At 47.0% G+C, this 23,415-nt stretch overlaps 1 long non-coding RNA gene across 2 annotated transcripts in view; it reads right to left on the bottom strand.

Moving 5' to 3' along the window:
* The window catches only part of LOC144176029 (uncharacterized), a 776,463-nt gene that overhangs the window by 83,912 nt on the left and 669,136 nt on the right, over positions 1 to 23,415 (bottom strand). For both annotated transcript variants that reach the window (XR_013323752.1, XR_013323753.1), the window contains one exon: positions 22,853 to 22,898. This is a non-coding gene — a long non-coding RNA (uncharacterized LOC144176029). The remainder of the gene's footprint in view (positions 1 to 22,852; positions 22,899 to 23,415) is intronic.

Here is a 23,415-nt window from a genome sequence, read left to right on the forward strand (position 1 = left end):
TCGTGGGACGGTAACTATTACTCTAGGAAATAACCAACCAACCAGTGCTTATGAAGAAATACGTTACTACGCCTTTGTGAGGATCAATGATGCCACTGTTGTGTGGCTGGGAAGGAGCCCGACATTTCTTTGGCCGCTTCTGTCTTAGAGCGTGAGGTATATAGAAAATTGCTTTGCAACAGCAAAGGCAAGGAGCTAAGCGTGGCAACCATCTACTCCGAAGAAGAGGGAGCGATAGCTCTCGCTCCTACAACGATTACGAAAAGTAAAGCTCGCATGATTGTAATCACGGCAGTGATGCGGAGTTACCATTCGGGAATTTGAATCACTCCGGATTCATTCCACCTTTACGGAATAATGGAATGGGAATAGAATGAGGGCAGCGCTCGGAGGGATGGAATGGGAATGGAATTAAGTGCCTTTTGCCCGGAATGGAATGGGAATGCAATGGTGATTTTTAAAAGAACGGCGTGATTATCGCTGGCACCTTCCAGCTGGCAGCTACTCAATTATTCTGTGGCGTCGACTGTGTCGGTGTGTCTCGAAGGGAGCACCGGTGACGAAAACACGAACCAATTCCGTGCATTTGGAGTAACTGAATTCGCGAAGCCTGCGGCAGCGCGTGTAAAAGTAAACTTCGAGCTGCGCAAGCGCGTCTGTCCGGTGGCAACGTTATGGCGGCTCTTCGCGCTTTGGTAGGCTTTTGGAGGCATAGCTTTCTCTGTGCAACTGTCCGTGGCGGTGATGGCAGACCAGCGTCTCAGTGGCAGGCGCCGTGTGCCCAGGCCAGCATGCGGGGAATAGCACCGAGAAGAAGGGGGTGGGGAATACGAACTGTGCGCATCCGAAGTCGCGGTGTTTCTCCCAGCAAGCTGATGATGCGAAATCCTGGAGCCAAAAATTTAAAGCGTGCGTGCATGACACATAAAACAACGAGTTTGCTTGGCATTCTCCTCCTATCCTCCGTGCCCTCCGCGCAATGAATTGCGTTGTAGCTTGTAAGCAAACCTGACAACCATCTCCCGGGAATACGGCGCCAACCTATCGACCCTCTGTCCGTCTATTGCAGCGGGGCCCAGGTGCTCCCACAAATCAAAACCAAAGCAGCAAAAAGAAAATTGTGGGTGAGGGCCCTGCGTGCCCGGAACCCAGCATAGTCGTAAGAAGGGACCTGCGGATATTTTACTGAACTTTCTAACTCCACGATATGCTACGGTAGTGGGCAGCTGTGATATACAATTACATTGGGTGTTAAATACGACAATGCATCAGACACAGCCACCAAAGGGAGTTTGTTTCTTCCCACCACCATAAAAGCCTCCGCTTTTATGGTGGTGGCAAAAAGCAAACATGCCCATTTGTACCAGATTTCGGGGCTTTGTTAAGATCCAGGTGGTCAAAATTAATCCGGAGCCCTCCACTACGGCGCACCTCATCGCCTGCGTTGCGTCGGCGCGTTAAACCCTACAATCAATCAGATATTTACAGCATACTAATTACGCAGGTATGATGGTGCGCAAACCAGACAGCAAAACGGAACGTGACAGCCTGCGCAAAAAACGAAAAAAAGAAGACATCAACGTTATAGCTGCGTCCTCTCGCGCCACGCAAAAGAAAACCGTTAAAACATGCTACCATGCAGATACCATAATAGGTAGAGGGATCCCGCTACTTAATATGCAAAAATGGGCAGTGTGACACCGCCCCCTTTTATAGGGAAAGGTTTCTTACTAGCCCCCACGGCGTTCTGTCAAAAAACATGAATTTCCCCACTGACCGGTTGCTCGAGCAAAGAGCTCTGATAACATCTCTGGAAACACGGCGCGTGCATGATGCCCGGGACCGCAATTGAAGTCTTTCTCTCTCTCTCTCTCTCTCTCTCTGAAACAGAACTTCTATTGTGCCAAAATGGTTACTCGAAAATTACGAAAAGGAACGGCTCTAAATAAGACTACACACATGCGTCGATCATGAAGACGGAGTAGAAGACTATATCTTAATCTCATAAACCACGTAACCATGTGATTAGGTAGTTCTCAGATGCGTTTACTTAGTCCGCGAAAAATCGTCGCATGGGTTTGTCCTTCGCTTGCGATTTGGGCGTTTCAAGGTTTGACGACCGGTTGGATGCCCTTTCAGCGAAAGTTTGACACACCTTTAGCTTTCGCGCTTCCCTCTACTTTCGTTGCGAAGGTATGGTAAATGTTTGCATTAACATCTGCAGGAGATATCAGATAGGTAACCAAGCTGCTACCGCCTCCCCAATGGGTTGAAAGTGCACATTTTGCGTGCTTTTGCAGTTTTCAACGCGTATGATAACGTGAGATTCAGGTTCCGTTCCTCGATAACTCGATAGAGCACTTGAGGCAGTTCTTACGCTGAGGAAATAAAGGGATGGAACTGAACTGGCCGTCCATTCCAGGAGTGTAATGTGTTCAATTCTGTCATTCCGGGGAATTGAAAGGAATGGGATTGGAATGGAATGGGGATGCCTATTCCGCAACACTGGATCACGGACTCCCAAGCAGCCTGCAGAAAGTTTTCAGAACGGTCGTATCTCTACAGTGACGCTTAATATACTCGTGCGGCTAAAGGACCAAAAACAATATGATGCAGCGGACATAAACATCGGGGGGACACCGGGGCACGCGTTTCTGGAGGGCAATATGGCGGCTGCCGCCGCTGTCCGAGATCATTCCCACCGGGCACCACCGCTACCCTCAGAATCATCACAAGAAGCACCATCACCCGTCGCTATTCCCACCTATCTCACCACGCAGCAGGGACATATTGGAACATTACAAACTGGGCAGACGGAAATATCCACCTACTCATCCAGAAATCGCCAAAGAAGAGGCAACACGGAAGACTAGAGTCTAACTCCTTCCCGCACGCCTCAAAGTTGCACATGATTCATCCCAGTCTGTACAGTTACGACTGTAAATTCTCCGGCACCCCCAACACTCTCTACCACACGGTACGGGAGTGCAAGGGTGTGAATTAACTCCCGGAGGTCCTGGCGCCATCGACGGAGCAGTGGGAGGCCCTGCTTTCCAGCGAGGTCCTGGATGACCAGCGAGGCCTGGCGATCCGGGCCAGACAAGCAGCTGAGGGCCATGCCATCCTGGGCTAGGGACGCCACCCATCCTGGATGATCAACGCTACTACAATGAAGATTACCCAGCGCTAAATTTTTATTTTATAGGAATGAAACATTTATTCCTCCTCCTCCGCCTAAACATTTTTACCACGTTTTGCCAGGCCTAATGTTATTCTACACACATTCTACACAGCTTTCTACACATATTCTACACAGCTTTCCATTTTTTAAAATTTGTGTAGCACATTCCCACAGCCGCATAGCTGCTTCTGGAACTTTATTTACGATCTTCGCCGCATTAAGGATCCCTTGCCTGGATTTGCCGTCATACTGATGCATTGTGAAATATTGGAGGTCGAGGGGACCATCACTCTTATTCTCACGTGCGCGTATGACTGCAGTTTAACGTGAAGGAGTTCTTAGAATGCGACTGATATGTGCCTGTTGTAGAAGCGCTATTCTTAGAGTTGTATATACTTAAATAGTTTCCGCTTTAAATGACGTTTTTGGCATTGTTCATTGTTCATATGACTCCGATGTATAACTTAATTGCTGAGTTAAAAATGATCTTAAAAATGAAAGTTAAAAATGAATTGTCTGCGTTAAAATGAGTTTTAAAAAGTCTGCGTTAAAAATGATGTATACAGCACAAAATAGCACTTGTAATGTAATGTTCCAATGCGTAAATATCTATGGTCAATGCATTTCACAACAATGTTGCATATTGCCAATATTGCAAATGTTGCATAATAATATTTGAAAAGGTCTCCCCATTCAACAAAAGGTCCGTAAAGGCCTTTATGCTAATGTTTATTCGCTAAGCATTTCGGAGTATGCCCGCAAGCGGGCCATTTAAACGCTGGGTTAGCATTGGAAACAATTGAGTGCCGTTAAATCGAACCCGAGTTGTGTTCAGAAGCAGGACTAATGCACTATTTGGACGGCCTTGTGATCTGTAATACTCTCACTGCCACGGAACAGACACAGAGAGGCAGCCGGACGGCCGTTCGCTCGGTCGGTGCGCTGATCAAGCAGCAAGAAGTGGCAGCACGCGGTGCGATTTTGAAACCGCGCCCCCGCGGCAGTGCGCACCACGTCTTTTGTTGGACCATTATCCACAACACCCGCACCTTTGACATGAATCAGCAATGGCCTTGCGTAAAGTCAGTTCCGCCAAATTCTCAAGCTTCCTTTTGGAGATACTTCCCGCCATACCGCCTACTTTCGTCTTGACACGCAACACAACACTCGGTAGCTTGTGAAATAAGGTGTTTCTCTCTCTTTTACCCGTGCAATGTCTAATCGTAAAAAAATCAATCGGGGCGACGTATGCCAACTTTTGATTTACGCACGTATGTCCTCATAACAATTTATTCCTGTTCGTTGCTCCTAAGAAAAGTGCAGAAATTCTTAGAATTGTGAACTAATGCGCAGCATTCTTACGCCGCTTGTTTATGACCACATTTGGCTAGGAATAGCCAAATACACTGGGTTATTTTATTCTTTTAAAGTTTTCTCTTGTTTGTGTTTTCCACTGATGTACACCCTTTGTCAAAATTTTCTAGGCCAATTATAAGCCTTCTGGACCACAAAGAATTCAAATAACTAGCGTTACCTTTAAATGCGACATTACCATAGTAAGAAAAAAAGGTATTTTCTCTAGCTTTCTTGCAGACGACGTTTCAGCCTCGCCCCGGATGTAAGCATGTACTACATTGAATCGTTTGTGGCCTGCGCACTTTCGGCTTAGCCTAGAAAATTTTGACTAAGACTGTACGTAAATTTAACGGTATTAGAGGAATTACCAGCCTTAAATTCACCAATAATGCATTTTTGTCTAATTGCAGGCGGTAGTGTACATTTGGATCGTTCTTGCGGTTTTTTGTGTCTATTTCTGTCGTTCTTATCACAGCCATTTTATTTTCGCCTTAGTTTTATGGGTGAGATGTATAAGGTGTATAGTTTCGATTTCACAAGTTGCCTTTAAATAAACATATTCTTTGTCCTGTTTTAGCATTTATTTTTTTTCAAGTTTCGTCCCACCAATTATGTCAATTACGCTATTATAATGAATACATTATAACGATTAACTCCGCCTAATATACATATTTGAGCAAATGCGGAGCCTGACACGGTTGACGAAGGAATAAGTTTGCGCAAAACACGATGACGAAGATAGAGGGGACAAGACGAGCGCAAATTCTAACTCTCGTCCTCTCCGTCTTCCTCCTCCTCTTTTGCTCAATCTTATTGCTTCGAACATCACGAACCAACAAGCCAGAAATCAAGCCCTATTAACTTGCCCGGTTTAACCGGTGTGACGATTTTTTTTTTCTGTTTTAGGTAGTTGTTTAGTTGTATTGCTTATTGTCTTCTATATATTGGGGGAAATGTATAAACTACATCCTTTGGAGTTCGTAAGTTCGCTTTTAAATATTTTTTTAATTTCCCTGTTTACATTTTTGTTTTATAAAATCAGCTCCAAAATCATCTGTTTACGTTATCATAACCACTAGATCAGTCAACTCAGCCATTTATGCATTTTTGCGCAAGCGCATGGCGTTACAAAGTTGGTCGGTTCTCACAAGTTTTTTTATTCGTGCTTTCCTCGCTCTTTTTTTTGCCTTCAGTTATAGGGGAAGGTGAATAAGAACGATACTTTTGGTCTCACAAGTTCTGCTTTGTAGTTTGGTTATTTTCCTATTTTCGTATTTCTTGCGTTTTTCGAGTTCCGATCGACCAATTATGCCAATTTAAGCTACTGTACGATCAAGTGTGTTAACTACGGCAAAAGTAGGCATTTTTGTGTAAATGCTGCTCATACTTCACGGTACGTCCGTTTTGGCAAAGATATTGTTACGTGCGGGGAACGACGGCTTATTGCAAAGTAAACAAGAGGTAGCTCCGTATGTCAGACTACAGCCGCGAACGCTAGCAACCTCGTCTTCCCCTACCTCAAGCACCTTCGCTTGAATTCGTTGCTCAATTCCTTGGGTCACTTGATTTTGCGGACCGTGAGTAGACAGCGTAACATGCCCCCCGGTGAAGACGTTGCCCTCTGGGCCACTCAAGGCATGCTGCGTGAGTAGCAGGGTTTGAGTCGGGCGACGTGAACTGTTTGAGACTTGCAGCTTCGTCTGTTATTTCTAAGGAGCCGTGAGATGACGTAGTTCACATCGCTCATACGGTTGAGAACCACAAATGGCGCTGTGTAGGGTGACAGCAGCTTCTCACACAAACCGCGTTAGCGGAGGGGGCTACAAAGCCACACAGAATCTCCTCTTCTGAACGACATGTCTCGGTGGCAGCTGTCGTAGCGCAACTTCGACCGGTCTTGTGAGGTCAGTGTACGTAATCGAGCGCGTCGACGGGCTTCTTCAGCGAGGCAGAGAGTCTTGGTTACACTGCCGCCATTGTTAACAGAAAACGGAAAAATCGTGTCCAAAGTGCTCGGCGGGGGACGTGCATAAAGGAGGTAGAAAGGGCTGTATCCTGTGGTCTTGTCGCGGGCGATATTATTTGCGTACGTAATTAAGGGCAAGATGGCGTCCCAGTTTTCGTGTTTTGAATCAACGTACATAGCTATCATGTTGATAAGTGTCCGATTGGTGCGGCCAGTGAGGCCGTTCGTTTGCGGATGATAAGGAGTTGAGTGATGCCGAAGCTGCGAAAGAGACTGCCGGCGCAGTTCTTCGACAACATCAGCGGCGAATTGGCACCCACGGTCACTAATGATGACGCGAGGCGGGCCGTGGCGGAGCAGAATACGGTGCAAAAACAAAGTTTGAGACGTCGGTTGCAGTAGCTGATGGCATCGCAGCTGTCTCTGTGTAACGGGAAAGGTAGTCCATACAGACAATTACCTAACGGTTACCGTGCGCTGACCGTGGGAATGGACCGAACAGGTCCATCCCAACTTTCTCGAACGGTGAATGCGGTGGGTTTACCGGGTGCAGTTGGCCAAGTGGCCTTGACGCAGGAGTCGTGTGCTGTTGACATTCGGGGCAACTCGCGACGTATCGTTCTGTCACCTGACGCATTTTGGGGCCAGTAAAAGCGCTGGCGCGTGCGGTGAAGACTTCGAGTAAGTCCCATGTGGCCCACAGTGGCATCGTCATGCATAGCCTGGAGAACCGAAGTAAGGAAGCGTTGAGGAACCACAAGAAGCAATCGGGAACCGGTTGACGAGTAGTTCTTTTTGTTGAGTAACCCGTCGTGCACACAGAAGGAGCTGCGCGTTGGACTGTGACGTGCTGAATTGAACAGTGATGCTAGGTGCGGATCTTGCAGTAGTGCTTTCTTGAATGTACTGAGGTCGGGAAACTCCGTGCTCACAGCTGCAAGATAGTCATCGAGGTTATCAGAATCACCGTCTGTTGTTTCCATTGGGAGGCGGGAAAGACAGTCTGCGTCAGAATGTTTGTAGGTGACCGTAAAGTTGAATTTCTGAAGACGCAAAGCCCACCGTGCAAGACGGCCTGCAGGGTCGCGGAGGTGCAGAAGCCAACACAGTGAGTGATGGTCCGTAACTACGGTAAAGCTGTGGCCATACAGGTACGAAAGCGTTGCATCGCGAATATGACTGTTAGGCACTCTTGTTCCGTAACCGTGTAATTAAACTCGGCTTTGCTCAGCGAACGACTGGCATATGCAATAGTGTTCACGGCCATCGTGACGTTGAACTAGCACGGCACCGATTCCCACTCCGCTAGCCTCCGTGTGAACTTCAATCGGGGCCAGGCGGTCGAAATGGCGCAGGATTGACCCGATGTAAGCAGAAATTTCAACTAGCGGAAAGCTTCATCACATTCTGGAGTCCAGATGAACGGGACGTCTTTTTGAAGCAGGCGCGTTAGGGGAGACGCAATATCAGTAAATCTGGACACGAAGCGTCCAAAATACGAGCAGAGGCCAAGAAAACATCTTAAATCCTTTACAGACTGTTGTTCTTTGAAGGCTGCGACAGCCTGAAACTTGTGCGGGTCTGGTCGCAGACCATCCTTGTCAACCAAAAGGCTTAAAACAAGGGCTTTGCACTCGCCGAAGTGACATTTTTTTAGTTCAATACGAGGCCTGCGTTCTTTATGCAGTCAAGCACAACAGCTAGTCAAGCACAACAACATTATGCTCGTCGAAAGTGCGACCAAAATGACATCATCCAGATAGCACAAAGATATGTTCCGCTTCAGACCACGCAAAACTGAGTCAATGGACCGTTCGAAGGTGGCAGGCGCATTACACAAGCCAAAGAGCATAACATTAAATTCGTATAGCCCGTCTGGTCTGACGAAAGCCGTCTTTTCTTTGTCGCTTGGATGCATAGGAATCTGCCAGTATCCGGATCTTAAGTCGACGGAAGAAAAGTAAGAAGCTGAGTGGAGGCAGTCAACAGCGTCGTCAACCCTTGGTAGAGGATATACATCCTTTTTTGGGACAGCATTCAGGCGGCGGTACTCAACGCAAAACCGCCTCGAGCCGTCTTTCTTCTTCACCAGAATACCGGGGCTCCCCAAGGAATCGAGGACTCCTGAATCACGCGTTGCTTCAACATTTCGCCGACTTGGTCGTTAATAACTTTGCGCTCAGATGGTAACACTCGGTGAAGTTTCTGCCGAATTGGTGTTGCTGATCCGGTGTTTGTGCACCGTAAGTAGCGCTAGAGACGGGATACAGAAGAGAAGACACACACGACGGCGCTAACTCGCAACTGACTTTATTAGGCGTAAACATAAATATATACTCTGAAAGAAAGAACATGTGTTTATGACGTGATGTGCCCTGGATTTTGGAAACGACAGCGTGGAGCGGGTCTGGGAAAAACCAAATACCGAAGAGTACCGGGAAACCATGCTCAACAGAGAGCGGCGTGCGTCAGAGCGGAGAGATTTATCAATCATTCCAACGAACTTTGCTTCCTGGGGAGAAAGATCGAGAGAATGAAGTCAGTGCACTGAATCGGTCAGTACAGAAATTGCGGCTGGGGCATATTCGTCGTACGAGGCAATTTTCATGCCCTGGGGAAGCACGGTGGTTTCGTTTGAGCAGTTCACCACCCACAATCTGGCACGGCCATCAGCAACTAAGACGGCACAGCGCGGAACCATTAGGTTCTTTTTGGCAAAGCGTTCATGTACTGGCTCCACCAAGGCATCGAACGGGCCTGAACAGATCGTGGACGAAGCAAAACGATAAATCGTGCCGAAAGCGCTGGTACGGCGCAGTCTTCCAATACAGAAGGAGCGGCGATATCAGTCGAATCATACATTAGGGGTGAAGAAACATAGTCTGGCAGGTGAATTTCCCCATTTGCGCAAGCAACAGTAGCACCAGAGTCTTTGAGGAAGTCAATACCCAATATGACATCGTGTGTGGAACGGGGAAGCACAGTGAATTCTGTCTTGAACACCTTTCCACCGATATGCACACCTGCTAAACAGGCCCCAAGCGGACACAACACTTCGCCTCCAACTCCAAGAAATGTAACCGGTTGATCCCAATGGAACATGCAAGAAATGTAACCGGTTGATCCCAACGGAACATCACATTTCGGCGTAAACTCTGTTTAAATCTCAAACTCATAACCGAAACCGTAGACCCATTGTCCACTAAAGCGCTTACGGGAATTCCATCACTTATAACGTCCACTTTGTTCTTTAACATTAGGACAGGGAGAGGTACTTCCGAAGAAGACTGTCCCGCGACCTCACCTTCATCGGCTGCGCCGGCTAGTTTACCGGCGGGGGCGAGCGACGTCGTGGAGAGGGGGACCACCGTACGCGCTGAGTCGGGGGTGTGACACTCCGGCGAGAGGCCAGGGAGTTGTTGCGACGAGCTTGCTGGAATGCGTCCTGTGTAGGAGGAATTGCTGACTGCGGATGTCCGTAGCCCCCAAAATCGCGAGGATATGTGGTGCGTGAGAACAAAGGCCGTTGTTCGAATCTCGGTGCTTGGCGACGGCGGCGGCAATAACGGGCAATGTGTCCAATGCATCCGCGAAAATAGCCGACAGGAGGTTCTCTCCGAAACTCCGAAACGTGGGCACCTGTTCCTAACCATTGCTACAATAAAAAACGTATACACATTTTTGTGATTTGTAGCCCTTATGTAGTAAGGTAACTGCTTCAGTTTTGCTTTAATAAACGTTTGAAGTAGACGGAAAAGTAATACCAAGAACACGTGCTTGAAGCACCGTAGAACGCAGTGGCGTTCACCTTGCTCTCTTGTTTTTGTAAAGCATTGGTGGATGGTAAAGGCGCGGCATTCACGAGATGGCAGCACCGCTCCGTAGAGTGGGAAATGCGAACGCTGGATGAGCGGTTCAAGTGGGGATGGCGACGATCGTAACTCACAAAATTCTCTTAAAAGTCGCGTGTACAACTGTAGACGCCGTGTCGCAAAGGGATAGATTCTTTATTTTGTATTTTGATATTTTCTGGTTTTTGAAAAATCGATTCGAATCTACGTATACGCTCTTGACGCGATCGAATGTGTGAATTCCGCTAAATGCATTTTTATGCCAACGCAGGGCGTCACGAGGGCGGCCCGTTTTGGCGATTTTGTTATTCCTTTTCTTTCGTTGTTCTGTCGAGGGAGTTTTTTTACTTTATTTGTTTTTTTGCAGAGGTGTATGCTGATCTCGTAAGTTTATTGTATCTGTTTATTTGTTGTATTTACTGCTTTTTTTAGATCTTTTTGATCAATTATCTCCATTTAGGAAACTAGAATTATTAAGTGTGTAAACCCGCCATTATGCACTTTTGTGAAAGCGCACGGCGGTACACGTTTGGAGCTGGGGAGGGGGGGGGCGGTACTCAGGAAAGAATGCTACGGATTAAAAAGTATGAATACATTTAAATTAGGTAATGAAATTTTCTAACATTTGTATCGAAGGAGTAGAAGAAGAAATGTTAGGGGATTACCTAATGAAGCACAGTCTTGATGTTCCGGTGATTACATTCACTTTTTTTATCCTAATTTAAAGTCTGTTCGAACTGCGCCGCAACAAAAGTGCAGTGTTCTCAAAGTTGAAGTTCGTGTTGACAGTTCCATTCATGTGTTTCGAGTCTACTTTTATGCGCTCTCCTTTTGCAGTTGTATGTATGTGTAATTTTTGGTTCGTGCTGCTGAAAGTTATGTTGTTGCCGCACTTTGTGGAAGCACTAATACTTCCAAGCTTAGGAGAATGGTTTTCTAAATCGACTCTCCGGTGACTTGTTTTGCTTTTTCTTTACTGGGATACTTCCAGCCGGGGAACGAAATTGAAATGGAATGCCAGCTGTCGTCTTCTTTCCGAAAGTAAGTCGCTCAGTTCGGGCTGAAGCCTAGGCAGAATCAATGCCACCTCGCTCAGCAGAACGGGGCCTTCCTTATATTTGTCGGTTATATGAACTCTGGAAGTGACCCCTGGTTATTCTCAATGTGGGTAAGCCTGGCGTACACAGGATATAACAGGGGAATAGTGATAAAATTAGCAGCTTCAGTTCAGAGTAACGCGATTGTTAGAGGGTATGCGATTCACGGCGCGTCATCTACTGAACTATACATACGGATTCTTATTGCACTCAAACCTGCTCCTCTGAAAGCTGAGTTTCTCTTTTTCTATGAAAGTAAAGTAATGACGGGATCCTAAGGCGGTAACGTTTCGTTGCTTTTATCGTGTCCCAGAGTCCCCCCACCCCCTTTCCTGAAACGTTTACGCATACCATTCGTATAACATCACATCGCGAAGACTTTTACGTGAATGAAAAGTGGGAAGATGTAATCTAGCGAATAAGCTTTGATTTCTCTACATTAACCACAGAAAACGCTCGCTAGGCTACAAGTCGCAGGTTACAAGTCGCTAGGTTACAAGTCGCAGATGTGTTTCTGAAGGCCACTGTGCTGCCGCGGCGTATAAGGGGGCCACCGGAAACACCAGAGAAACATTCCAGTCTAGCTAGCGGCCCACTGAATTCTCGATCCCCCTTGGAACACAAGCTTTCGCGTATGCATGCGGATCCCAAGTTGTTGCTACAAACGGGCTCATAGTCAATGCTAAGTTCAAAACACAATCGGAGTAACGTGATCGCTAGATATTCGTTTTCAGAAATTTGCATGCCCCCGCATGTACTGACTCTTTGCTCAGCAAAACACCGGTAAACAGTAACAATGATAAACCAAAGCGCCTGGAACCCAGTTATGAATGTAAGCAAAAGATCCGAACGATGTCGAAATTGGCACCAACAGCCACCCCGAAACGCTGGATGTACGGACTTTAAATTTTATAAATCGATTCCTATTATGGCAGAGGAACTGAAATTGTATTTGTACGCGGAAGCCTTGTGCTCCATTCTGCGAAAGTTCGCCGTTGTTGTTGTTGTTGTCTTCGCCGTCGTCGCCATCTGGTCAAGGAAATGCCCGCTGCTGTAAAGAGTAAATCAATAAAAAGCTCATGTGCGACTCCATTTGAACACGCGTTTGCACAATAACAGACCACTGTTGTATGTGCCGTTTCCGCGAGGCACCAGCGTAGAGCAAAGATTGTAAATAGCAGGAGAAGCACTAAACACTCTCTTCTCTCAGATGTCGTAGTTGTCTCATCCTCAAGGTGCCAGCAGATGACGAGTTCTTCATTCCCCATGTCAGCAGCATCCAGCTGCTGCTCCACCAGCAAAGCGAACGAGAAAGAACAGAAGGGGAGAATGAATGAATGAAAATTGGGCCGATCTCCCCGCGAGGGGTACTCGAGTAAATGCGTCGCATAGGGGGTGGGTGTATTGCGTTAACGTTTAGTGTTTGGGGAGTTGGTGGTAGTGAATGCGTTGTATCAGCAGCTTCTTGACGTAGTTTGAATGAGTCAAGGATATAAGGCGCGTTCGTAGCCTCCCATTCTGTGTCGGCTTTGTGGCGCAGTGGGTAGAGCACCATGTACATTGCATTCCCCCCGCAGGGTCGAGGGGTCGAAACCAGGCGCCGGATAGTATTTTTTTTATATAGTGTAGCGGGAGGGGTGCGGACTACGACTACGGACGTCAACGCGGGTGACATCGTGAGTTACTGAAATGCTCTGCATTTAATAGTTCGCGTTGTTGCCGTTCCTTTCTTCGTTGCACATACCCAATTGGCCAGGAATGGGTAGCCTGGAGGGTAATGCTCCCGTTTCAGAAAATTCACAGAACTATGTATTGGAAGCGCAAAAGTTGCAACTAGTGAGTGCCGCGTGACACCTGAACGTGATGGCACGTGAGTGGTAGATCACGTGCTCACAAGACGCGCAGAACCACTAAATTCTAGCGAAGGTGTTGCGTGCGCCAGACTGCTTGCTGATGCAATTCGCGCCGTTAGACGAAGAAATGAAAGCGAAGAAAGAGACGCATCCACGGCGTAGCAGAAAAGAAGCCGGTTGAGCTAGCTCCCGCCACAAGACGAAGAACCAAAAGCGGAGAAAGAGGTGCAGATACGATGCAGCAGTAATCCAGGCGTTCATAAGTACAGCCAGTTTTTAGCTTTCACAATACGTAAGCAGATTTAAATGCCCGAGGATTTTTTTACCATCGCCCTAAGTAGTGAGAACAGTTTGCGGCGTCTCTGCTCCCTTCCCTGAAAATATCGTCGAAAGCTACGCCTCCTTTCTCTCCCGCCATCCATCGGTGCACTTTTTCTCCCCTCTCGTAGCAACTACCGTGATGAATGCGACATAGGTTTGCTCAATTCAATTTATTTATTCCGCGTTCGCATTGCTCGCGTGCCGGCATCCGGAGCAGCACGCGGCTCTCTGCGGGCGCTCTTCAATAGCGCTCTTTGCAGAGCGCTGCTCTTCAGCGCCCGCTCTTGTCGTTTCGCCTAGCCGTCAGGCTCGCTGTAAACCAGCGCGTTCGCTGGGTTACAACGAGCCTGACGCCGATAATAGAGCGAAGAGGACACTGATGATAGAGCGAAGAGGAAAGCGCAGAAGCAAAGTATGGAGAAAGTGTGAGCAGCTATGTGCCGTCGCCGGGACCACTGCCGTTCGCGCTGCGGTCAAATTTCGCCTGACGCAGTATTACAATCGCGAGCCAACTTTTTTGTTTTCTTTCTGGAAAACTCATCCAACGTGTGTTTTTAATAAAAATGAAGGAAGCTCACACTAACGCGTAAGACTTGCAGGTAGCGAGCTGTACGCACCCTTTACGACCATCCCGACCGTTTATGTCCAGAATTGCAGCCCAATCGCTTCTTCTTCACTGTCGCAACGACCTCTACTCATTGGACATCACCTTGGAGGGGCGTAAGCTATGACGCGCCTTTCTCGTTCAGAGCAACTGTTGCACCGCTGCGGCAAAAGCTGGGGTCTTTCTCGTTCCGAGCAACTGTTGACACGATTACGGCGAATACTGCGTTTGTGATTTTGTGCAATCTTGGGCAATCTCTCTGAGCGGTTATGCTAGAAATTTTCGCCAATCTCCCTAAATGGGTATTCTCAGCATTTTCTTGGTATTTTTGATTGCGGACACAAAAAATGAAGATTTCCTGAATAGCTTCGCTGTTTAAAAAAGGCTTTCGCGCTTACATATCCCAACCAACAATATCGTCTTTTAATATTGCTGTTTGGACCGCAAAGCAGTGGGGGCCATGCACAAATCACTAATGACCAATAAATAATAAACCAATAAACTCTCCAATAATGACGAATAAACTCTCCAATAAATAATTATTTCTCTCTCTCTCTCACTAATGACCCGGTTTTGGCTAAATACTATGTTGGCATTTTCGATTCAATTGAGCTTTCTCGCTTGCACATAGCTCGCGTGATATCTCTTGGAAGGCGCACGGCGTTTTTTGCAAGCGCACGTCTCTCGCAGTAGCCTATCTTATATGTTAAAAAATTGTTACTGTTAGTTATCCACCACAGCTACTGAGACAGCATTAGCGATGGTTATGTAGCAGCTCGACCACACGAATGTCGTAGAATTTGCTTCGCGACGGTGTCCATTAAGCACGCTTTCCAGCCGTTTTCTATAACCGCACTCCTTCGGAGGAAGCCGTAGTCACGTAGTCATAGCAGCCAGGTATTCCTAATTGTGTATAGCCCCACGGTGGCGTACTGACAAGTAAAGAATAACTTCATATTTGTCACACCCATTGGTTTATTGACTGGCCCTTTCACCGCCGGGTGTTGCCACTGTGGTATTAAAAGTTTATGGTTAATAAAGTTACGTCGACAAGTTTTTTTTCTTAAGGTAGGCGCTTACATTTACGTTAAGACCACCTCTACACTAAAATTACGCGTCCAGAGGAACACAGAATGAGGTGCCAATCATTGATGCGGGTGGCCTAGTTAACTAAAATTGCATAATTATTTTTTAGTGGCTGCAGTAAGCAGGCATTGTATTCAAAAGTTAGACACAATGGTGTCTCTATGCTGTTTCATTTGGCAGAGTTCTGCTAGCGCCTCCGCACTCCCCGATATCGACCTGCGAAGTTTAATTGCCGTCTCATGATTACGCATGCAAGACAGTGAGGACTGGCGCAAAGCTCCTTCCTTTGGGTGCTTGCCTGCTGTGTACGGTGTTTAGTTTGACAACGGGGTGGGTGCATAGGAAAAAGCGATAATTGGCACCCATTCAATCTCGGCTGGCATTATCCAATTCGCAGTACTAGGAGCCGCTATCGAAACACACAACAAAAGGTGTGGTGGTTTTTACCGTCTGGCATGCGTAATCATGTGAACGGCAATTAAACTTCGCAGTTCGATATCTGTGAGTGCGGATGCGCTAGCAGAGCTCTGTTAACTGAAACAGCGTAGAAACACGTTTGCGTCTAACTTTTCAATACAAACATGCCTTCTTACTGCAGCCACTAAAAGGTAATTATTGAATTTTAATCAACTAGGCCACTGACATCAATAATTAACAAACCCGGTTTGTTAATTTTGTGTTTTCCTGGGCGCATAATTTCACTGTAGAGGTGGTCTTTACGTAAATCTTAGGGCCTAATTTAAAAATTGAGGTTGTTCCCTCTTCCATAGGAACCGGCAAAACACGAAAGTGAAATGTGCCTTCAAAGGAGCAGTTGCATGTTTATTGACAATAAACTTGCATCGACATGAACGTGCACGCCGCCATTTATATTTTGTCCGTATGGCACCGTTAGACGCATCAACGTTAGACACTGGATTGCACGTGTTGGAGCATTGCGTAAATCCGACCGAAACCACAGGTGCTCGCAAACCGTCCGTGCGAACGAAACCAAACGCGTTGTGAGCGAATCGTTTGGTGAACACACGGTCCGCTGCAGCGAAAGGAGCAAGCGGACCGTGTCACGAGCGCGAAATCCGCAAGTCGGCTTCTCTGCAGCTTACGCTGCGCGTCCCCCGTACACGTAGGCGCTGACATCGAGGCGCCAACTGTCGGCGCCAATTAGCGCCATGATGCACTACTTGCTTCACCTCTCCTAGATGGCAGCACCATCTTAAGGCAATGATATAAGGCGCGTTTGTCGTCTCATTCACGCGTCTGTTGATAACGCAGTCGGGAGCGCATTTCGTACCTCCCGTTGCGGCGAAAGAGTTCGTGGCTCGAATCCCGGCGCCGCCGCGTCGATCGAAGTATTTCTGGAAATGTCACTTTCGTGACGGATATGACATTAGTTAGATCTTCGTGGACCACGGGATAAAACACTTTCGTTTAAAAAAAAACATGTCAAGTCAATTTTGATCACCCTGTATATACCTAGAAAGGAAAAACAGCGCTCAATGCCGGCAAGCCTTTTTATTGCATGGAAAAGATATCTTTGTTGTAGCTCCTCCATTGCAAAAAAAAAAAAAAAAGCAGAGGAAAGCGTTCTCCCCGCGTGGGTTCCGATCCCACGGCCTTCGGATAGCGCGTCTGATACCTTAACCACTCGGCTGCAGGAATGACGTTCGCGGTTTTTTTTTTTTTTTCAGAACAAACAGGCGAGAAGTTTCAGGACCTCAACCTCACAGTTGGCAGTGGCATCAGCTTTCTCAGGTTGTGCCGAGAAAGCACGACAGTCGCCCTGTAGTTTCGTTTATGCCGAACAAGACCGCACTAAACTTGTAGATAAGATACGAATCACGACATTGACGGTCTCAGTGTGCGGTTAATTAAGGTGTTTTCAAAAGTGCAGGGCGTTTTGATACAGGGCGTTTCCCTAGAAGGCGTCTCGGTAGGGTCTATTGGGCTTACAAACTGCAGTTAAGACGCTCTTTTTCGGCAGCAAAATGTATAAGTCGTTGACGTAACGCCCATATTACAATAGACTTTGTACGTAATTCTGCGCTATTTTGCGTATTTTAAGTACGGTCATGCAAACCACCAGTCAACAAACGCCGCGCCGTAACACCGAGGCATCATGTACAAAAATGGTAGCGCACTGGTCAGCCAATCAGAGAACGCCACGCAGGAGACAAGTCGGGACGCGCGGAGCCCACGCCGTCCAAGCAACGACCGCGCGCAGCAAACGTCGTCACCGAAGCGAGACGAGGACGGCCACCACGAGTCGCGGCCACGCACCTGGCGCGAAACGCCAGCGCCGACGACCGGAGCAGGCCAGTCCATCAGGGACGCAGTCGCAGAACTTTACTAGGGAGCTGTGGCGCGAAAGGAATTAACTGGGATTTCATGTAATGAGTTGATATGGACTAATTGTGTATGACTCCGTTGTAGAGACTTTTGGGTTTTGATTTGAAATGCGTTCTGGGATCCTCAGTGAGGGGACTAAGTGGTGATTGGTTGAGTGTAATTGATTCATAAGTGGTTTGCTCTACGGCTCCCGCAAGTGTGCAACAAATGTGCGTTTCGTCAAAGCAGTCAACGGCCCCTCCGCTTGAGCTGGTGAAGACAACGCCACCACTTGTTCTCGTGACAGGGGCCATGCAGACCAAATAAAATTTTCTTACGCTCGAAAGCTGTGCAAAGTACGCTCATGCAAAGCGGAAACAGCATGGGGATAACAACAAGATAAATATTTGTCTTGTGATTTGTTACAGATTCACGCCTTCTGATAATAAATATTAGTGTTGGCATAAAATTGATGCGGTCTTCAACAGAGCGACATTTTTGGGAGGTGAAGGGTGCGAATATTAGCGAATGTGTATCTTAAACAGTGCGCTGGGCTCGTCTCGGTCCATTTAGTTTGCTGCGTTAAATGGGCATTGAAAGAGGTCTTGCCGATGCATGGGTGTTCATATTTTCAGGGAAATCAATGTCCTAGTAATCACCTCCTTCAAACATTTTGTTAAAGCGATGGGTAATAGTGGTGTTATTGCATTCGTTCCGAACCGACGTCGGTTTATATAATCATTGGCGGCTCGTTCGCGCCAATGTCGAGGTTCGTTGTGTTGCGTTGGCGACATGCACGCGACATGCAGTTGTTGTATTCCATTCCGTTATTAAGATTGGCTCTAAAAATTTATAACTGTAACAAAGAATCAGCCGAAGGGTTGCACGGTACGACACAGGGACTTTTGTTACAGTGAGTCGTGCATTCCATTTCCCCTCCCTCCTTACTTTCTGGGAAACTTCTACGCGACTGCGTGTTTATTAACTACTATACAAGTACACCGCAACAGATATTAGGAGCGGTCTCGGAAGAGTAGTGTGAGTTTTGGGGCCGTACGCAGCTGCCTGTGTGTTCGACTGCGATTGCACAAAAGAATTATTCCACCCTCGCTTTTTCCCCTGATGGCCGGAAGCCAACGCTGTTGGTTCATTTTTTTACGTGCTCAGTGCTGCCAATTGCGATATATGAACAATTTGGTTGCCGGCCTCGGCACTGTATTCACTCCCTCTTCCTCGCCCCAAGCCTACCTTGTCTTGTTCAAGTGGTTGGGAGGAAACTATGCTTACTCTCTATACAAAGACACACCAATTTTTCAAAACACACACAACGCTATTATTTCGTCCTCTGAAAGTGCAATTGCCTTTTTACGTATGCTAAGCACGAGTTTAAAACTGATCAAATCATGTTAATCCCTTAAACGATGAATGGGCGCTTGATATGGTAGTTCCGCAGTTCAACCGAAAACTTTCTTTTCGCATCGACTGGTCGCCTGGACACGAGGAGTCTTCACCGGGGAACCAGGCAGCTCACTCGGCTGCACGGGAGTGCATAACCTCCAGTCCTCCGCTGCTACCCGACTTGGCTCCTCCGCCTCCTGAGTCATTACCGCCAGCCATACAGATTCTACGGTACGAAAAAGACAAAAAAGACCGCCTCAAGACCCTCACTCCAACCGGCTTTTTATCTGCTCTACCCCCGCTCCCAAGATCAGCCGAAATTTTTATGAACAAATATTTTGCAAATGCTAGCTTAACCCCAGAGACATTCCGTAAATGGTACACCCCATCCCTGCCGCCTCGATGTCCCTTCTGCGCCTCCCTCACACCCGCCAATCTCCAGCACCTAATTTGGCACTGTCCAAAATTTACGCGTTACAGAAACTTCAATGCCTCCTCCTCATACATCGACCCTCGAACACTGGAACCCTCCACGCTGACTTTAATTGCGCACTACTCTCTAGAAAGCGGTCTAGCGCGAGCAGTTTAGAGCCGTGAGCCTGCTCCCCTCACCCCACGTGGCCTCTTCCGCCTTAAGGAGCTAACCAGCTTCAACTTGAACGGTTTATTTTCAAGATGTCCCAAGCCTCGAATATCCCACCCTCTACTCCCACTTCCCCCACTTGACCTAGCGTCTTCCTAATGTAATAAAGGCTAGCTCCTCCTCTCCTCTTTTGGACTCGCGAATACCATTCGCAAACCATGCCACTTCGAAGGCAGAAAAAAAAGAACACCAGGCCGGGATTTGAACCCGCGGCTTTTATTAAGTGGGCGCGAGGCACCACGAAATAAGTAGAGAAAGCTGGGGAAAAATCATGTATGCTACATTGAGGCCATACCTTTGTGTCACATCAATGTTTTCTACCTGATTTAAAAGATTCCTGGCTGGTGAACTGAAAATTTCTTGAATAACATCTGCGCAGTACGGTCCCAAAAGCCCCCACCATTGCTGATTTCTAGGAACTGTACTATTTAGGCTGCGACTGCGATTTCGCCCTGCGGGAAAACTGCTCGCAGTGCTATTGTTTTACGCTTTACTTTAAACACTTTGGACGATATTGATTCCTTATTACCTAATAAACCTTCCATTACTCCTCTTCTGTTCTAGCTGAGCTTATATATTTTTCAAGCGGTGCTAGTCACACACATGAATATGCAGTTTTCAAGTCCGAGGAAACGAACTGTCGCTAAAGCGAACGGCCGAAGCGTCTGAAGCCGAAATGCGGATCGCGTTACCGCTAGTGTTGAATTGCATGAACTTCATGGACCTTGCTATATGTTTATTACACTCTACGAACTAACAGAACAGAGCCGCACTAATTGCGGCACTAATGGTGTCTGGGAGCAGTTTCCACTTCACGATCTATTCCCGACGACCGTTCGGCCGGTGGGTATTGTCGGCGTCTTCGTTCAGCGAGCTAGTCACACCACGCAGACTTTCGATCGGCTGAAGTGTTCGTGTCGCCGTCGGTGTCGTGTGACAATGTGGTCTGCCAACTCGGAAGTCGGCGTCGCCGTCGCGTCGTTGTCGTGTAGGCCTAACCAATGCGCTTTAACGAGAAGCGTGGTAATAGAGTAAAAAAAGGTAATAGGAACGAACATGATAACGTTAAGTGTGCTGCGGGAAGCGCTAACCAATCAAAGGCGCCGCCGCAACCCGTCGATGCTGAGCAAACGACGCTTCTCTTCGCCGGAACCAAAGAAAAAGCCGTACAATTGCAAGACTTCTGCTTCGCGACACACGTGGGAGAATCTAGGACGTACATGCGGCCTAAAGACACGCAGGAAAGGGTGGGAACGCAGCAACAAACTTTGCAACGAAAGTGGGAGTAGCTGGACGCAAAAATGTTATACTTGGCGCAGATTACTTTCACCACCTACCCTAATTTGCACTAATTAATTTAGTGTGCTCAAAACGCCTGTGAGGACACCTTTAACGAAACCATACAAACTTTCGCAAAATTGCCCTCTGGGTGGACAGGTGCTTGTCGCATGTATTTAAGAATTCAGGTGGTTATTCAGGTCGAGCCACACAAAATGTCGCTGAACGACGTGTGTGACCGGTCGAAGAAAGTGAAAAGAAAATTCACTATGTCAGAACTTCGTACGTTACAACAGAAAGAAATATTAAGAAAATATTAACTTCTAAATAGGCAGTGGATGTGCCTAAGTTACAATACGATCCTAAGTTCAGACATTTGGTTGCCGGCTTAGCTTAACGCCTTTTTTTTTGGAAAGCCGTAATTGGCCATTCAAGTAGCGTTGCAGAAAAAAAGCACTGATTCCTAAGACGCAAAATCAAGTGAAACTAACTTATATTTAACGTCTTCGTGGCTAACCCTGCAAGGTGTAAGCGTGTTGTGGGATTCCTTTTCAGGATGGAAAAAGTGTCAAGGTGGGCCGCTAGGTTTATTCTGCGCGCTTTAACTGCATGGAGGCACTACAGGCCATGCTAGTCAAGCTTAGTGCATCGAATCTTTGATATCAACGCAACGCAAGATAGCTATGGTAATTTTCTTGAGTTCGAAGAACTAATTTCTTAAACCTGAACCCGCGACTGTTTTAAAGCGAAAAATACCCGTATCGTGAGAAGATGTCATGATGACCAGTGCTTCGTAATGCTGGGAGGAGTGGATGTTAACACATTCCTTTTTTAGAGGACGATTGAACAGTGGAATTCCTTGCCACCCGCTTTCCAGATTGAATTCATCAGTTTGAATTGTCCTTGTCTGATCATTTTTGCTTGTTAGCCAGAAATTCCTTGCTAGCCACGTTTTTGTCCCTTCGGTCTTGGGTGTGTGCATTGGTTTAATGTGTTCTCAGCACCCGGCGGTGTTGAGAAGAAGAATATTCTAAGAAGCAGTTCCTACGCATATTGTTTTCAAAACACCTTTATGGCTGTGTTCAACCAGTTTGTTGAAAAAGGTAGTTGTGTTTAGATACGCGTAAAACTACGTGTCATGTGTGTCAAACTGTTTGGTTATCCCTTCTGATGTTTTCCGCTTGCTTTCGTATTTGCTCGCGTTCGTACAGCAGTTGAAGATAACGAGCATTACCCAATGAACTGTAATATTGCTACCTTTTTGTTGCTTATTTTGATGGTTGTTTTCCTGATCCGTGTGTGCGCTTTGTCGCGACGCTACCCCTGAGCAGAAGGGGGCTGCGGCTTCGTCGAGCTGTCTGCGACAACTTTTTTCCGCCGTTAGTTTTTCTGTATGTGTATTTAGCATATGAGACAGAAATAAGGTTGCAGTATGATTATGACTGGTAGTATTATTATTTATGCAGCCAATTTTTTATTTCAAGCGTACTACACTGTGCTCCCTAGAGAGCTAAGAAATGCAGAGGGCGTTTTTCATAAACACACCCTGTAACGCCTGTATGGGGCTAAGAGTATAAGTAAGTACACTGAATAATTCCCAGAATTATTGCATTCGTCAAAGCATCAGCCCCAAATTGGTTGGAAAAGGAATTTGATTTGGAAGCACACGCGTAATCCGTACGGAAGAACAGTTACCACAGCCTACCGGCATTGTTAACGCTAAATCTAGCTTACAAAATTTTGCAAGTATTGCTTGTCTTTTCCGAGTGGTTGTTTTTTACCAGAGACACTAAAGTGACATCTCTGACTGTTAGCGTCAAAGTTAATACAATAAATGGGAAGGAACATTGTAAATATTTGGAGAAAATGCCATACCGCGGGATGGCCACTCACCGATTCGCCTTTCACGGCAAGTCGCCAACAGCTCGCATGCGGGGTGCTGCGAAGGCAAGGAAAACTCCATCAGGCGGGCACAAACAAGCGTCAGCCAGCACTGAACAATCATCTCGGGTGAGCCGCAAAGAATGTGCCCTTAACGAGAGGGCAACAAATGACCGTAGGAAAGAGCCTGGAAGCGGCTAAATGGCCGGTTCATTTGGAAAGAAAAACACCGGGAGGGGAAAAGAGCAGCGAGACGTTTGAGTCCCGACGAGGCACGAAACGCTTCGGAGAGAAGGAACAGCCCGTCGCGGGCAGTGGGTGCAGTTGTGCGACGCATTTCGAAGACGCTGGTCTTTTCTTGGGCTACTTTAACGCGAACATGTCCGTCTGTCCGTCAGAGTGTCCATCCACCCGCCTGTCTCTGTCTGCCCTTCTGTCTGTTTGTCGTCTGTCTGTCTGTCTGTCTGGTTGTCTGTCTGTATGTATGTATGTATGTATGTATGTATGTATGTATGTATGCACGCATGTAGGTATGTATAGGTCGCATATAGGTATGTGTAGTGACATCCACACGT

Source organism: Haemaphysalis longicornis, unplaced genomic scaffold (genome assembly GCF_048455015.1).
Source record: "Haemaphysalis longicornis isolate Haplotype H1 unplaced genomic scaffold, Haemaphysalis longicornis Haplotype H1 scaffold_3, whole genome shotgun sequence".
Classification (NCBI taxonomy): Eukaryota; Metazoa; Arthropoda; class Arachnida; order Ixodida; family Ixodidae; genus Haemaphysalis; species Haemaphysalis longicornis.